The sequence below is a fragment of the Pristiophorus japonicus genome, chromosome 23 (genome assembly GCF_044704955.1).
Source record: "Pristiophorus japonicus isolate sPriJap1 chromosome 23, sPriJap1.hap1, whole genome shotgun sequence".
Classification (NCBI taxonomy): Eukaryota; Metazoa; Chordata; class Chondrichthyes; family Pristiophoridae; genus Pristiophorus; species Pristiophorus japonicus.
The window spans coordinates 42,172,689-42,190,586 of record NC_091999.1 but is presented as its reverse complement, the minus strand read 5'-3'; the positions used below and the strand labels follow the sequence as shown (position 1 = coordinate 42,190,586).

Genomic DNA, 17,898 nt, shown 5'->3' with positions numbered 1-17,898 from the left:
TCTCACTGATCAGAATGGGAGGAAATCCGTGCTAAATTAAAGAGGTACCAGGAGTGGGGTACGAACCCACGCGGTAAAGAACCATTAAAATTCAAGGCCAACGCCTCAACCACTCGGCTATCCTGGTCCTATGAAAACCTGCATTCTGTCTCTGTGAGAATCTGGGCTTCATCCCCAACCCCACATAAAAACACAGACACATCGGCTTTCAGTGAGCATTTACGAACATTTTTAGTGATATTGAGACGGGGGCAACTCTCCTATTTTTTTTCGAGTAATGCACTGGGAACTTTCATATCCACCCGAGGGTGCAGACGGAGCTTCAATTTAACATTTCATCCGAAAGACAACAGCTTCAACATTGCAAAATTCCCTAAGTGCTGCACTTGAGTGTTAGCCAAGATGATAATGCTCAAGTCTCAGAAGTGTGACTTGAACACACAAACTCCCCATTCAGTCGAGAATGCTGCCACTGAACCAAAGCCGATACAAAAGTTCACAACCTTATTATTTCCCCCAAGTCTGTTTTATAAGTTCGAGGACATACCAAATTCATGTTGATGATTTCCACAGACAGTTGCACATACACAGAGACATATATAGAGATAGACAGACACAGAGACACACACACACAAAACCAAAAATTTGCACACACCAACGGGCATGCACAGATGCCTTCGTCATCTCGAGGGAAAGACAGGCTGAATCACTGTCGCAGCTTTGACTGATGTTTGCGATTTTTGAAACGGATGTATCGTGAATATTGCAGATTAATAAAAATGAGAAAAAAATGTCAGTGTTGAAAGGTGTGGGACGTTATTCCATCTATCTCAGGATCAGTTTGGCAGAGAACCGGTTAAATTGTGAAATGGAATGAAAAATGCTGCGAATCGTAGTCGGCAGGATTCGAACCTCCGCAGGATAACCCAATGGATTTCTAGTCCATCGCCTTAACCACTCGGCCACGACTACTGTGTCGCCGCCATTTTAAACGTTACTCAGAAAAAACTCAGTCATCCATCTCTGTGCAGCAGACGGCCAAAGACTCCTGAAAAATTCTCCGTTTGCTAAAAATCTGGACGAGGCAATCTCCTCTACCTGTATTTTTACAGTTCGATATTGCTCTGGAACTTTTTAACATGAATCTCTTCCAAGAAACAGAAGTAAAATTCTACGATTTGAAATAACTGCCTTCCCGTCGGGGAATTGAACCGCGGTCTCCCGCGTGACAGGCGGTGATACTCACCACTATACTAACGAGGAACTGACGTATATCAATTCTGTCAGAGCAGTAATCGAGCCACTGTGACCAAAACTGGGCACCATGAGAAGTCGACAGACACATTGAGAGACAGAGACAAACCGACAAACAGGGAGAGACAGACAGCGAGATAGAGACAACGAGAGACAGAAAGTGTGAGACTGAGAAGGAGAGGCAGACTGAGTGAGAAAAAGACTCAAACATTTCCATATACAGAGATGTGTGTGATGTATTATGAGAGAGAGAGGGAAAGAGTGATAGAAAGACAATGATAAAGACAGTTACAAGGAGAGAGACAGATGGAGAGAGAGCGATAGAGACTAAAACAGAAAATGATGGAAATAATTCTCAGCTTACAGGCAGGGACTCACAGAGACAGGCAAAGACATGGACAGACCAAAATGATGGGAAAGAGAGAGCCAGTCAGACAAAGAGTCTGAGAGAAACCCATTGGAACAGACGTGGCACCGTGAGAAAGAGACAGATTGAGAGACAGAGACAAACAGAGAAACAGGGACAGACAGAGTAGTCAGACTGAGAGAGACAAAGACTCAAACACACAAACACATACACAACTCTCTGAAGAGAGAGAGAGAGAGGTGGAGACCGAGCGACGCAGATGCATTTCACAATTTCATTTCATTATCGGTTCAGAGTGTCGCATTGTTACAGAAAATCGCTGATTCAACCGATGAAAATCCGGTCTCACTGATCAGAATGGGAGGAAATCCGTGTTAAATTAAAGAGATACCAGGAGTGGGGTACGAACCCACGCGGTAAAAAACCATTAAATTTCAAGGCCAACGCATCAACCACTAGGCTACCCTGGCCCTGTGAAAACCTGCATTCTGTCTCTGTGAGAATCTGGGATTCAACCCCAACCCCACATACAAACACAGACACATCGGCTTTCAGTGAGCATTTAAGAACATTTTTAGTGATATTGACACGGGGGCAACTCTCCTATTCTTTTTCGAGTAATGCACTGTGAACTTTCATATCCACCCGAGGGTGCAGACGTAGCTTCAATTTAACATTTCATCCGAAAGACAACAGCTTCAACATTGCAAAATTCCCCAAGTGCTGCACTTGAGTGTTAGCCAAGATGATAATTCTCAAGTCTCAGAAGTGCGACTTGAACAGACAAACTCCCGATTCAGTCGAGAATGCTGCCACTGAACAAAAGCTGATACAAAAGTTCACAACCTTATTATTTCCCCCAAGTCTGTTTTATAAGTTCCAGGACATACCAAATTCATGGTGATGATTTCCACAGACAGTTGCACATACACAGAGACATATGTAGAGATAGACAGACACAGAGACACACATAGACAAAACCAAAAATTTGCACGCACCAACGGGCATGCACAGATGCCTTCGTCATCTCGAGGGATAGACAGGCTGAATCACTGTCGCAGCTTTGACTGATGTTTGCGATTTTTGAAACGGATGTATCGTGAATATTGCAGATTAATAAAAATGAGAAAAAAATGTCAGTGTTGAAAGGTGTGGGACATTATTCCATCTATCTCAGGATCAGTTTGGCAGAGAACCGGTTAAATTGTGAAATGGAATGAAAAATGCTGCAAATCGTAGTCGGCAGGATTCGAACCTGCGCACGATAACCCAATGGATTTCTAGTCCATCGCCTTAACCACTCGGCCACGACTACTGAGTCGCTGCCATTTTAAACGTTACTCAGAAAAAACTCAGGCATCCATCTCTGTGCAGCAGACGGCCAAAGACTCCTGAAAAATTCTCCGTTTGCTAAAAATCTGGACGAGGCAATCTCCTCTACCTGTATTTTTACAGTTCGATATTGCTCTGGAACTTTTTAACATGAATCTCTTCCAAGAAACAGAAGTAAAATTCTACGATTTGAAATAACTGCCTTCCCGTCGGGGAATTGAACCGCGGTCTCCCGCGTGACAGGCGGGGATACTCACCACTATACTAACGAGGAACTGACGTGTACCAATTCGGTCAGAGCAGTAATCGAGCCACTGTGACCAAAACTGGGCACCATGAGAAGTCGACAGACACATTGAGAGACAGAGACAAACCGACAAACAGGGAGAGACAGACAGCGAGATAGAGACAACGAGAGACAGAAAGTGTGAGACTGAGAAGGAGAGGCAGACTGAGTGAGAAAAAGACTCAAACATTTCCATATACAGAGATGTGTGTGATGTATTATGAGAGAGAGAGGGAAAGAGTGATAGAAAGACAATGATAAAGACAGTTACAAGGAGAGAGACAGATGGAGAGAGAGCGATAGAGACTAAAACAGAAAATGATGGAAATAATTCTCAGCTTACAGGCAGGGACTCACAGAGACAGGCAAAGACATGGACAGACCAAAATGATGGGAAAGAGAGAGCCAGTCAGACAAAGAGTCTGAGAGAAACCCATTGGAACAGACGTGGCACCGTGAGAAAGAGACAGATTGAGAGACAGAGACAAACAGAGAAACAGGGACAGACAGAGTAGTCAGACTGAGAGAGACAAAGACTCAAACACACAAACACATACACATCTCTCTGAAGAGAGAGAGCGGTAGAGACCGAGCGACGCAGATACATTTCACAATTTCATTTCATTATCGGTTCAGAGTGTCGCATTGTTACAGAAAATTGCTGATTCAACCGATGAAAATCCGGTCTCACTGATCAGAATGGGAGGAAATCCGTGTTAAATTAAAGAGATACCAGGAGTGGGGTACGAACCCACGCGGTAAAAAACCATTAAATTTCAAGGCCAACGCCTCAACCACTCGGCTACCCTGGCCCTGTGAAAACCTGCATTCTGTCTCTGTGAGAATCTGGGATTCAACCCCAACCCCACATACAAAAACAGACACATCGGCTTTCAGTGAGCATTTACGAACATTTTTAGTGATATTGAGACGGGGGCAACTCTCCTATTCTTTTTCGAGTAATGCACTGGGAACTTTCATATCCACCCGAGGGTGCAGACGTAGCTTCAATTTAACATTTCATCCGAAAGACAACAGCTTCAACATTGCAAAATTCCCTAAGTGCTGCACTTGAGTGTTAGCCAAGATGATAATGCTCAAGTCTCAGAAGTGTGACTTGAACACACAAACTCCCCATTCAGTCGAGAATGCTGCCACTGAACCAAAGCCGATACAAAAGTTCACAACCTTATTATTTACCCCAAGTCTGTTTTATAAGTTCGAGGACATACCAAATTCATGTTGATGATTTCCACAGACAGTTGCACATACACAGAGACATATATAAAGATAGACAGACACAGAGACACACACACACAAAACCAAAAATTTGCACACACCAACGGGCATGCACAGATGCCTTCGTCATCTCGAGGGATAGACAGGCTGAATCACTGTCGCAGCTTTGACTGATGTTTGCGATTTTTGAAACGGATGTATCGTGAATATTGCAGATTAATAAAAATGAGAAACAAAATGTCAGTGTTGAAAGGTGTGGGACGTTATTCCATCTATCTCAGGATCAGTTTGGCAGAGAACCTGTTAAATTGTGAAATGGAATGAAAAATGCTCCGAATCGTAGTCGGCAGGATTCGAACCTCCGCAGGATAACCCAATGGATTTCTAGTCTATCGCCTTAACCACTCGGCAACGACTACTGTGTCGCCGCCATTTTAAACGTTACTCAGAAAAAACTCAGTCATCCATCTCTGTGCAGCAGACGGCCAAAGACTCCTGAAAAATTCTCCGTTTGCTAAAAATCTGGACGAGGCAATCTCCTCTACCTGTATTTTTACAGTTCGATATTGCTCTGGAACTTTTTAACATGAATCTCTTCCAAGAAACAGAAGTAAAATTCTACGATTTGAAATAACTGCCTCCCCGTCGGGGAATTGAACCCCGGTCTCCCGCGTGACAGGCGGGGATACTCACCACTATACTAACGAGGAACTGACGTGTACCAATTCGGTCAGAGCAGTAATCGAGCCACTGTGACCAAAACTGGGCACCATGAGAAGTCGACAGACACATTGAGAGACAGAGACAAACCGACAAACAGGGAGAGACAGATAGCGAGATAGAGACTACGAGAGACAGAAAGTGTGAGACTGAGAAGGAGAGGCAGACTGAGTGAGAAAAAGACTCAAACATTTCCATATACAGAGATGTGTGTGATCTATTATGAGAGAGAGAGGGAAAGAGTGATAGAAAGACAATGATAAAGACAGTGACAAGGAGAGAGACAGATGGAGAGAGAGCGATAGAGACTAAAACAGAAAATGATGGAAATAATTCTCAGCTTACAGGCAGGGACTCACAGAGACAGGCAAAGACATGGACAGACCAAAATGATGGGAAAGAGAGAGCCAGTCAGACAAAGAGTCTGAGAGAATCCCATTGGAACAGACGTGGCACCGTGAGAAAGAGACAGATTGAGAGACAGAGACAAACAGAGAAACAGGGACAGACAGAGTGAGTCAGACTGAGAGAGACAAAGACTCAAACACACAAACACATACACAACTCTCTGAAGAGAGAGAGAGAGAGGTGGAGACCGAGCGACGCAGATGCATTTCACAATTTCATTTCATTATCGGTTCAGAGTGTCACATTGTTACAGAAATTTGCTGATTCAACCGTGAAAATCCGGTCTCACTGATCAGAATGGGAGGAAATCCGTGCTAAATTAAAGAGGTACCAGGAGTGGGGTACGAACCCACGCGGTAAAGAACCATTAAAATTCAAGGCCAACGCCTCAACCACTCGGCTATCCTGGTCCTATGAAAACCTGCATTCTGTCTCTGTGAGAATCTGGGCTTCATCCCCAACCCCACATACAAACACAGACACATCGGCTTTCAGTGAGCATTTACGAACATTTCTAGTGATATTGAGACGGGGGCAACTCTCCTATTTTTTTTCGAGTAATGCACTGGGAACTTTCATATCCACCCGAGGGTGCAGACGGAGCTTCAATTTAACATTTCATCCGAAAGACAACAGCTTCAACATTGCAAAATTCCCTAAGTGCTGCACTTGAGTGTTAGCCAAGATGATAATGCTCAAGTCTCAGAAGTGTGACTTGAACACACAAACTCCCCATTCAGTCGAGAATGCTGCCACTGAACCAAAGCCGATACAAAAGTTCACAACCTTATTATTTCCCCCAAGTCTGTTTTATAAGTTCGAGGACATACCAAATTCATGTTGATGATTTCCACAGACAGTTGCACATACACAGAGACATATATAGAGATAGACAGACACAGAGACACACACACACAAAACCAAAAATTTGCACACACCAACGGGCATGCACAGATGCCTTCGTCATCTCGAGGGAAAGACAGGCTGAATCACTGTCGCAGCTTTGACTGATGTTTGCGATTTTTGAAACGGATGTATCGTGAATATTGCAGATTAAAAAAATGAGAAAAAAATGTCAGTGTTGAAAGGTGTGGGACGTTATTCCATCTATCTCAGGATCAGTTTGGCAGAGAACCGGTTAAATTGTGAAATGGAATGAAAAATGCTGCGAATCGTAGTCGGCAGGATTCGAACCTCCGAAGGATAACCCAATGGATTTCTAGTCCATCGCCTTAACCACTCGGCCACGACTACTGTGTCGCCGCCATTTTAAACGTTACTCAGAAAAAACTCAGTCATCCATCTCTGTGCAGCAGACGGCCAAAGACTCCTGAAAAATTCTCCGTTTGCTAAAAATCTGGACGAGGCAATCTCCTCTACCTGTATTTTTACAGTTCGATATTGCTCTGGAACTTTTTAACATGAATCTCTTCCAAGAAACAGAAGTAAAATTCTACGATTTGAAATAACTGCCTTCCCGTCGGGGAATTGAACCGCGGTCTCCCGCGTAACAGGCGGGGATACTCACCACTATACTAACGAGGAACTGATGTATACCAATTCTGTCAGAGCAGTAATCGAGCCACTGTGACCAAAACTGGGCACCATGAGAAGTCGACAGACACATTGAGAGACAGAGACAAACCGACAAACAGGGAGAGACAGACAGCGAGATAGAGACAACGAGAGACAGAAAGTGTGAGACTGAGAAGGAGAGGCAGACTGAGTGAGAAAAAGACTCAAACATTTCCATATACAGAGATGTGTGTGATGTATTATGAGAGAGAGAGGGAAAGAGTGATAGAAAGACAATGATAAAGACAGTTACAAGGAGAGAGACAGATGGAGAGAGAGCGATAGAGACTAAAACAGAAAATGATGGAAATAATTCTCAGCTTACAGGCAGGGACTCACAGAGACAGGCAAAGACATGGACAGACCAAAATGATGGGAAAGAGAGAGCCAGTCAGACAAAGAGTCTGAGAGAAACCCATTGGAACAGACGTGGCACCGTGAGAAAGAGACAGATTGAGAGACAGAGACAAACAGAGAAACAGGGACAGACAGAGTAGTCAGACTGAGAGAGACAAAGACTCAAACACACAAACACATACACAACTCTCTGAAGAGAGAGAGAGAGAGGTGGAGACCGAGCGACGCAGATGCATTTCACAATTTCATTTCATTATCGGTTCAGAGTGTCGCATTGTTACAGAAAATCGCTGATTCAACCGATGAAAATCCGGTCTCACTGATCAGAATGGGAGGAAATCCGTGTTAAATTAAAGAGATACCAGGAGTGGGGTACGAACCCACGCGGTAAAAAACCATTAAATTTCAAGGCCAACGCATCAACCACTCGGCTACCCTGGCCCTGTGAAAACCTGCATTCTGTCTCTGTGAGAATCTGGGATTCAACCCCAACCCCACATACAAACACAGACACATCGGCTTTCAGTGAGCATTTAAGAACATTTTTAGTGATATTGACACGGGGGCAACTCTCCTATTCTTTTTCGAGTAATGCACTGTGAACTTTCATATCCACCCGAGGGTGCAGACGTAGCTTCAATTTAACATTTCATCCGAAAGACAACAGCTTCAACATTGCAAAATTCCCCAAGTGCTGCACTTGAGTGTTAGCCAAGATGATAATTCTCAAGTCTCAGAAGTGCGACTTGAACAGACAAACTCCCGATTCAGTCGAGAATGCTGCCACTGAACAAAAGCTGATACAAAAGTTCACAACCTTATTATTTCCCCCAAGTCTGTTTTATAAGTTCCAGGACATACCAAATTCATGGTGATGATTTCCACAGACAGTTGCACATACACAGAGACATATGTAGAGATAGACAGACACAGAGACACACATAGACAAAACCAAAAATTTGCACGCACCAACGGGCATGCACAGATGCCTTCGTCATCTCGAGGGATAGACAGGCTGAATCACTGTCGCAGCTTTGACTGATGTTTGCGATTTTTGAAACGGATGTATCGTGAATATTGCAGATTAATAAAAATGAGAAAAAAATGTCAGTGTTGAAAGGTGTGGGACATTATTCCATCTATCTCAGGATCAGTTTGGCAGAGAACCGGTTAAATTGTGAAATGGAATGAAAAATGCTGCAAATCGTAGTCGGCAGGATTCGAACCTGCGCACGATAACCCAATGGATTTCTAGTCCATCGCCTTAACCACTCGGCCACGACTACTGAGTCGCTGCCATTTTAAACGTTACTCAGAAAAAACTCAGGCATCCATCTCTGTGCAGCAGACGGCCAAAGACTCCTGAAAAATTCTCCGTTTGCTAAAAATCTGGACGAGGCAATCTCCTCTACCTGTATTTTTACAGTTCGATATTGCTCTGGAACTTTTTAACATGAATCTCTTCCAAGAAACAGAAGTAAAATTCTACGATTTGAAATAACTGCCTTCCCGTCGGGGAATTGAACCGCGGTCTCCCGCGTGACAGGCGGGGATACTCACCACTATACTAACGAGGAACTGACGTGTACCAATTCGGTCAGAGCAGTAATCGAGCCACTGTGACCAAAACTGGGCACCATGAGAAGTCGACAGACACATTGAGAGACAGAGACAAACCGACAAACAGGGAGAGACAGACAGCGAGATAGAGACAACGAGAGACAGAAAGTGTGAGACTGAGAAGGAGAGGCAGACTGAGTGAGAAAAAGACTCAAACATTTCCATATACAGAGATGTGTGTGATGTATTATGAGAGAGAGAGGGAAAGAGTGATAGAAAGACAATGATAAAGACAGTTACAAGGAGAGAGACAGATGGAGAGAGAGCGATAGAGACTAAAACAGAAAATGATGGAAATAATTCTCAGCTTACAGGCAGGGACTCACAGAGACAGGCAAAGACATGGACAGACCAAAATGATGGGAAAGAGAGAGCCAGTCAGACAAAGAGTCTGAGAGAAACCCATTGGAACAGACGTGGCACCGTGAGAAAGAGACAGATTGAGAGACAGAGACAAACAGAGAAACAGGGACAGACAGAGTAGTCAGACTGAGAGAGACAAAGACTCAAACACACAAACACATACACATCTCTCTGAAGAGAGAGAGCGGTAGAGACCGAGCGACGCAGATACATTTCACAATTTCATTTCATTATCGGTTCAGAGTGTCGCATTGTTACAGAAAATTGCTGATTCAACCGATGAAAATCCGGTCTCACTGATCAGAATGGGAGGAAATCCGTGTTAAATTAAAGAGATACCAGGAGTGGGGTACGAACCCACGCGGTAAAAAACCATTAAATTTCAAGGCCAACGCCTCAACCACTCGGCTACCCTGGCCCTGTGAAAACCTGCATTCTGTCTCTGTGAGAATCTGGGATTCAACCCCAACCCCACATACAAAAACAGACACATCGGCTTTCAGTGAGCATTTACGAACATTTTTAGTGATATTGAGACGGGGGCAACTCTCCTATTCTTTTTCGAGTAATGCACTGGGAACTTTCATATCCACCCGAGGGTGCAGACGTAGCTTCAATTTAACATTTCATCCGAAAGACAACAGCTTCAACATTGCAAAATTCCCTAAGTGCTGCACTTGAGTGTTAGCCAAGATGATAATGCTCAAGTCTCAGAAGTGTGACTTGAACACACAAACTCCCGATTCAGTCGAGAATGCTGCCACTGAACCAAAGCCGATACAAAAGTTCACAACCTTATTATTTACCCCAAGTCTGTTTTATAAGTTCGAGGACATACCAAATTCATGTTGATGATTTCCACAGACAGTTGCACATACACAGAGACATATATAAAGATAGACAGACACAGAGACACACACACACAAAACCAAAAATTTGCACACACCAACGGGCATGCACAGATGCCTTCGTCATCTCGAGGGATAGACAGGCTGAATCACTGTCGCAGCTTTGACTGATGTTTGCGATTTTTGAAACGGATGTATCGTGAATATTGCAGATTAATAAAAATGAGAAACAAAATGTCAGTGTTGAAAGGTGTGGGACGTTATTCCATCTATCTCAGGATCAGTTTGGCAGAGAACCTGTTAAATTGTGAAATGGAATGAAAAATGCTCCGAATCGTAGTCGGCAGGATTCGAACCTCCGCAGGATAACCCAATGGATTTCTAGTCTATCGCCTTAACCACTCGGCAACGACTACTGTGTCGCCGCCATTTTAAACGTTACTCAGAAAAAACTCAGTCATCCATCTCTGTGCAGCAGACGGCCAAAGACTCCTGAAAAATTCTCCGTTTGCTAAAAATCTGGACGAGGCAATCTCCTCTACCTGTATTTTTACAGTTCGATATTGCTCTGGAACTTTTTAACATGAATCTCTTCCAAGAAACAGAAGTAAAATTCTACGATTTGAAATAACTGCCTCCCCGTCGGGGAATTGAACCCCGGTCTCCCGCGTGACAGGCGGGGATACTCACCACTATACTAACGAGGAACTGACGTGTACCAATTCGGTCAGAGCAGTAATCGAGCCACTGTGACCAAAACTGGGCACCATGAGAAGTCGACAGACACATTGAGAGACAGAGACAAACCGACAAACAGGGAGAGACAGATAGCGAGATAGAGACTACGAGAGACAGAAAGTGTGAGACTGAGAAGGAGAGGCAGACTGAGTGAGAAAAAGACTCAAACATTTCCATATACAGAGATGTGTGTGATCTATTATGAGAGAGAGAGGGAAAGAGTGATAGAAAGACAATGATAAAGACAGTGACAAGGAGAGAGACAGATGGAGAGAGAGCGATAGAGACTAAAACAGAAAATGATGGAAATAATTCTCAGCTTACAGGCAGGGACTCACAGAGACAGGCAAAGACATGGACAGACCAAAATGATGGGAAAGAGAGAGCCAGTCAGACAAAGAGTCTGAGAGAATCCCATTGGAACAGACGTGGCACCGTGAGAAAGAGACAGATTGAGAGACAGAGACAAACAGAGAAACAGGGACAGACAGAGTGAGTCAGACTGAGAGAGACAAAGACTCAAACACACAAACACATACACAACTCTCTGAAGAGAGAGAGAGAGAGGTGGAGACCGAGCGACGCAGATGCATTTCACAATTTCATTTCATTATCGGTTCAGAGTGTCACATTGTTACAGAAATTTGCTGATTCAACCGATGAAAATCCGGTCTCACTGATCAGAATGGGAGGAAATCCGTGCTAAATTAAAGAGGTACCAGGAGTGGGGTACGAACCCACGCGGTAAAGAACCATTAAAATTCAAGGCCAACGCCTCAACCACTCGGCTATCCTGGTCCTATGAAAACCTGCATTCTGTCTCTGTGAGAATCTGGGCTTCATCCCCAACCCCACATACAAACACAGACACATCGGCTTTCAGTGAGCATTTACGAACATTTCTAGTGATATTGAGACGGGGGCAACTCTCCTATTTTTTTTCGAGTAATGCACTGGGAACTTTCATATCCACCCGAGGGTGCAGACGGAGCTTCAATTTAACATTTCATCCGAAAGACAACAGCTTCAACATTGCAAAATTCCCTAAGTGCTGCACTTGAGTGTTAGCCAAGATGATAATGCTCAAGTCTCAGAAGTGTGACTTGAACACACAAACTCCCCATTCAGTCGAGAATGCTGCCACTGAACCAAAGCCGATACAAAAGTTCACAACCTTATTATTTCCCCCAAGTCTGTTTTATAAGTTCGAGGACATACCAAATTCATGTTGATGATTTCCACAGACAGTTGCACATACACAGAGACATATATAGAGATAGACAGACACAGAGACACACACACACAAAACCAAAAATTTGCACACACCAACGGGCATGCACAGATGCCTTCGTCATCTCGAGGGAAAGACAGGCTGAATCACTGTCGCAGCTTTGACTGATGTTTGCGATTTTTGAAACGGATGTATCGTGAATATTGCAGATTAAAAAAATGAGAAAAAAATGTCAGTGTTGAAAGGTGTGGGACGTTATTCCATCTATCTCAGGATCAGTTTGGCAGAGAACCGGTTAAATTGTGAAATGGAATGAAAAATGCTGCGAATCGTAGTCGGCAGGATTCGAACCTCCGAAGGATAACCCAATGGATTTCTAGTCCATCGCCTTAACCACTCGGCCACGACTACTGTGTCGCCGCCATTTTAAACGTTACTCAGAAAAAACTCAGTCATCCATCTCTGTGCAGCAGACGGCCAAAGACTCCTGAAAAATTCTCCGTTTGCTAAAAATCTGGACGAGGCAATCTCCTCTACCTGTATTTTTACAGTTCGATATTGCTCTGGAACTTTTTAACATGAATCTCTTCCAAGAAACAGAAGTAAAATTCTACGATTTGAAATAACTGCCTTCCCGTCGGGGAATTGAACCGCGGTCTCCCGCGTAACAGGCGGGGATACTCACCACTATACTAACGAGGAACTGATGTATACCAATTCTGTCAGAGCAGTAATCGAGCCACTGTGACCAAAACTGGGCACCATGAGAAGTCGACAGACACATTGAGAGACAGAGACAAACCGACAAACAGGGAGAGACAGACAGCGAGATAGAGACAACGAGAGACAGAAAGTGTGAGACTGAGAAGGAGAGGCAGACTGAGTGAGAAAAAGACTCAAACATTTCCATATACAGAGATGTGTGTGATGTATTATGAGAGAGAGAGGGAAAGAGTGATAGAAAGACAATGATAAAGACAGTTACAAGGAGAGAGACAGATGGAGAGAGAGCGATAGAGACTAAAACAGAAAATGATGGAAATAATTCTCAGCTTACAGGCAGGGACTCACAGAGACAGGCAAAGACATGGACAGACCAAAATGATGGGAAAGAGAGAGCCAGTCAGACAAAGAGTCTGAGAGAAACCCATTGGAACAGACGTGGCACCGTGAGAAAGAGACAGATTGAGAGACAGAGACAAACAGAGAAACAGGGACAGACAGAGTAGTCAGACTGAGAGAGACAAAGACTCAAACACACAAACACATACACAACTCTCTGAAGAGAGAGAGAGAGAGGTGGAGACCGAGCGACGCAGATGCATTTCACAATTTCATTTCATTATCGGTTCAGAGTGTCGCATTGTTACAGAAAATCGCTGATTCAACCGATGAAAATCCGGTCTCACTGATCAGAATGGGAGGAAATCCGTGTTAAATTAAAGAGATACCAGGAGTGGGGTACGAACCCACGCGGTAAAAAACCATTAAATTTCAAGGCCAACGCATCAACCACTCGGCTACCCTGGCCCTGTGAAAACCTGCATTCTGTCTCTGTGAGAATCTGGGATTCAACCCCAACCCCACATACAAACACAGACACATCGGCTTTCAGTGAGCATTTAAGAACATTTTTAGTGATATTGACACGGGGGCAACTCTCCTATTCTTTTTCGAGTAATGCACTGTGAACTTTCATATCCACCCGAGGGTGCAGACGTAGCTTCAATTTAACATTTCATCCGAAAGACAACAGCTTCAACATTGCAAAATTCCCCAAGTGCTGCACTTGAGTGTTAGCCAAGATGATAATTCTCAAGTCTCAGAAGTGCGACTTGAACAGACAAACTCCCGATTCAGTCGAGAATGCTGCCACTGAACAAAAGCCGATACAAAAGTTCACAACCTTATTATTTCCCCCAAGTCTGTTTTATAAGTTCCAGGACATACCAAATTCATGGTGATGATTTCCACAGACAGTTGCACATACACAGAGACATATGTAGAGATAGACAGACACAGAGACACACATAGACAAAACCAAAAATTTGCACGCACCAACAGGCATGCACAGATGCCTTCGTCATCTCGAGGGATAGACAGGCTGAATCACTGTCGCAGCTTTGACTGATGTTTGCGATTTTTGAAACGGATGTATCGTGAATATTGCAGATTAATAAAAATGAGAAAAAAATGTCAGTGTTGAAAGGTGTGGGACATTATTCCATCTATCTCAGGATCAGTTTGGCAGAGAACCGGTTAAATTGTGAAATGGAATGAAAAATGCTGCAAATCGTAGTCGGCAGGATTCGAACCTGCGCACGATAACCCAATGGATTTCTAGTCCATCGCCTTAACCACTCGGCCACGACTACTGAGTCGCTGCCATTTTAAACGTTACTCAGAAAAAACTCAGGCATCCATCTCTGTGCAGCAGACGGCCAAAGACTCCTGAAAAATTCTCCGTTTGCTAAAAATCTGGACGAGGCAATCTCCTCTACCTGTATTTTTACAGTTCGATATTGCTCTGGAACTTTTTAACATGAATCTCTTCCAAGAAACAGAAGTAAAATTCTACGATTTGAAATAACTGCCTTCCCGTCAGGGAATTGAACCGCGGTCTCCCGCGTGACAGGCGGGGATACTCACCACTATACTAACGAGGAACTGACGTGTACCAATTCTGTCAGAGCAGTAATCGAGCCACTGTGACCAAAACTGGGCACCATGAGAAGTCGACAGACACATTGAGAGACAGAGACAAACCGACAAACAGGGAGAGACAGACAGCGAGATAGAGACAACGAGAGACAGAAAGTGTGAGACTGAGAAGGAGAGGCAGACTGAGTGAGAAAAAGACTCAAACATTTCCATATACAGAGATGTGTGTGATGTATTATGAGAGAGAGAGGGAAAGAGTGATAGAAAGACAATGATAAAGACAGTTACAAGGAGAGAGACAGATGGAGAGAGAGCGATAGAGACTAAAACAGAAAATGATGGAAATAATTCACAGCTTACAGGCAGGGACTCACAGAGACAGGCAAAGACATGGACAGACCAAAATGATGGGAAAGAGAGAGCCAGTCAGACAAAGAGTCTGAGAGAAACCCATTGGAACAGACGTGGCACCGTGAGAAAGAGACAGATTGAGAGACAGAGACAAACAGAGAAACAGGGACAGACAGAGTAGTCAGACTGAGAGAGACAAAGACTCAAACACACAAACACATACACATCTCTCTGAAGAGAGAGAGCGGTAGAGACCGAGCGACGCAGATACATTTCACAATTTCATTTCATTATCGGTTCAGAGTGTCGCATTGTTACAGAAAATTGCTGATTCAACCGATGAAAATCCGGTCTCACTGATCAGAATGGGAGGAAATCCGTGTTAAATTAAAGAGATACCAGGAGTGGGGTACGAACCCACGCGGTAAAAAACCATTAAATTTCAAGGCCAACGCCTCAACCACTCGGCTACCCTGGCCCTGTGAAAACCTGCATTCTGTCTCTGTGAGAATCTGGGATTCAACCCCAACCCCACATACAAAAACAGACACATCGGCTTTCAGTGAGCATTTACGAACATTTTTAGTGATATTGAGACGGGGGCAACTCTCCTATTCTTTTTCGAGTAATGCACTGGGAACTTTCATATCCACCCGAGGGTGCAGACGTAGCTTCAATTTAACATTTCATCCGAAAGACAACAGCTTCAACATTGCAAAATTCCCCAAGTGCTGCACTTGAGTGTTAGCCAAGATGATAATTCTCAAGTCTCAGAAGTGCGACTTGAACACACAAACTCCCGATTCAGTCGAGAATGCTGCCACTGAACCAAAGCCGATACAAAAGTTCACAACCTTATTATTTCCCCCAAGTCTGTTTTATAAGTTCCAGGACATACCAAATTCATGGTGATGATTTCCACAGACAGTTGCACATACACAGAGACATTTGTAGAGATAGACAGACACAGAGACACACATACACAAAACCAAAAATTTGCACGCACCAACGGGCATGCACAGATGCCTTCGTCATCTCGAGGGATAGACAGGCTGAATCACTGTCGCAGCTTTGAATGATGTTTGCGATTTTTGAAACGGATGTATCGTGAATATTGCAGATTAATAAAAATGAGAAAAAAATGTCAGTGTTGAAAGGTGTGGGACATTATTCCATCTATCTCAGGATCAGTTTGGCAGAGAACCGGTTAAATTGTGAAATGGAATGAAAAATGCTGCAAATCGTAGTCGGCAGGATTCGAACCTGCGCACGATAACCCAATGGATTTCTAGGCCATCGCCTTAACCACTCGGCCACGACTACTGAGTCGCTGCCATTTTAAACGTTACTCAGAAAAAACTCAGGCATCCATCTCTGTGCAGCAGACGGCCAAAGACTCCTGAAAAATTCTCCATTTGCTAAAAATCTGGACGAGGCAATCTCTTTTACCTGTATTTTTACAGTTCGATATTGCTCTGGAACTTTTTAACATGAATCTCTTCCAAGAAACAGAAGTAAAATTCTACGATTTGAATTAACTGCCTCCCCGTCGGGGAATTGAATCCCGGTCTCCCGCGTGACAGGCTGGGATACTCACCACTATACTAACGAGGAACTGACATGTACCACTTCTGTCAGAGCAGTAATCGAGCCACTGTGACCAAAACTGGGCACCATGAGAAGTCGACAGACACATTGAGAGACAGAGACAAACCGACAAACAAGGAGAGACAGATAGCGAGATAGAAACAACGAGAGACAGAAAGTGTGAGACTGAGAAGGAGAGGCAGACTGAGTGAGAAAAAGACTCAAACATTTCCATATACAGAGATGTGTGTGTGTGATCTATTATGAGAGAGAGAGGGAAAGAGTGATAGAAAGACAATGATAAAGACAGTTACAAGGAGAGAGACAGATGGAGAGAGAGCGATAGAGACTAAAACAGAAAATGATGGAAATACTTCTCAGCTTACAGGCAGGGACTCACAGAGACAGGCAAAGAAATGGACAGACAGAAATGATGGGAAAGAGAGAGCCAGTCAGACAAAGAGTCTGAGAGAATCCCATTGGAATAGACGTGGCACCGTGAGAAAGAGACAGATTGAGAGACAGAGACAAACAGAGAAACAGGGACAGACAGAGTAGTCAGACTGAGAGAGACAAAGACTCAAACATACAAACACATACACAACTCTCTGAAGAGAGAGAGAGAGGTAGAGACCGAGCGACGCAGATACATTTCACAATTTCATTTCATTATCGGTTCAGAGTGTCGCATTGTTACAGAACATTGCTGATTCAACCGATAAAAATCCGGTCTCACTGATCAGAATGGGAGGAAATCCGTGTTAAATTAAAGAGATACCAGGAGTGGGGTACGAACCCACGCGGTAAAAAATCATTAAAATTCAAGGCCAATGCCACAACCACTCGGCTATCCTGTTCCTGTGAGAGCCTGCATTCTGTCTCTGTGAGAATCTGGGCTTCAACCCCAACCCCACGTACAAAAACATACACATCGGCTTTCAGTGAGCATTTACGAACATTT

General features: G+C 43.9%; 5 non-coding genes across 5 annotated transcripts; all 5 read right to left on the bottom strand.

Moving 5' to 3' along the window:
• Positions 1-2,855: 2,855 nt before the first annotated feature.
• trnas-aga (transfer RNA serine (anticodon AGA)) lies at positions 2,856-2,936 on the bottom strand. The gene has a single exon. It is a non-coding gene; the product is annotated as a tRNA-Ser (tRNA).
• Positions 2,937-5,116: 2,180 nt separating this feature from the next.
• Positions 5,117-5,188, bottom strand: trnad-guc (transfer RNA aspartic acid (anticodon GUC)). The gene has a single exon. It is a non-coding gene; the product is annotated as a tRNA-Asp (tRNA).
• Positions 5,189-8,743: 3,555 nt separating this feature from the next.
• Positions 8,744-8,824, bottom strand: trnas-aga (transfer RNA serine (anticodon AGA)). The gene has a single exon. It is a non-coding gene; the product is annotated as a tRNA-Ser (tRNA).
• A 2,180-nt stretch (positions 8,825-11,004) lies between these two features.
• Positions 11,005-11,076, bottom strand: trnad-guc (transfer RNA aspartic acid (anticodon GUC)). Its single transcript has one exon. It is a non-coding gene; the product is annotated as a tRNA-Asp (tRNA).
• Positions 11,077-14,632: 3,556 nt separating this feature from the next.
• trnas-aga (transfer RNA serine (anticodon AGA)) lies at positions 14,633-14,713 on the bottom strand. The gene has a single exon. It is a non-coding gene; the product is annotated as a tRNA-Ser (tRNA).
• Positions 14,714-17,898: the final 3,185 nt, after the last annotated feature.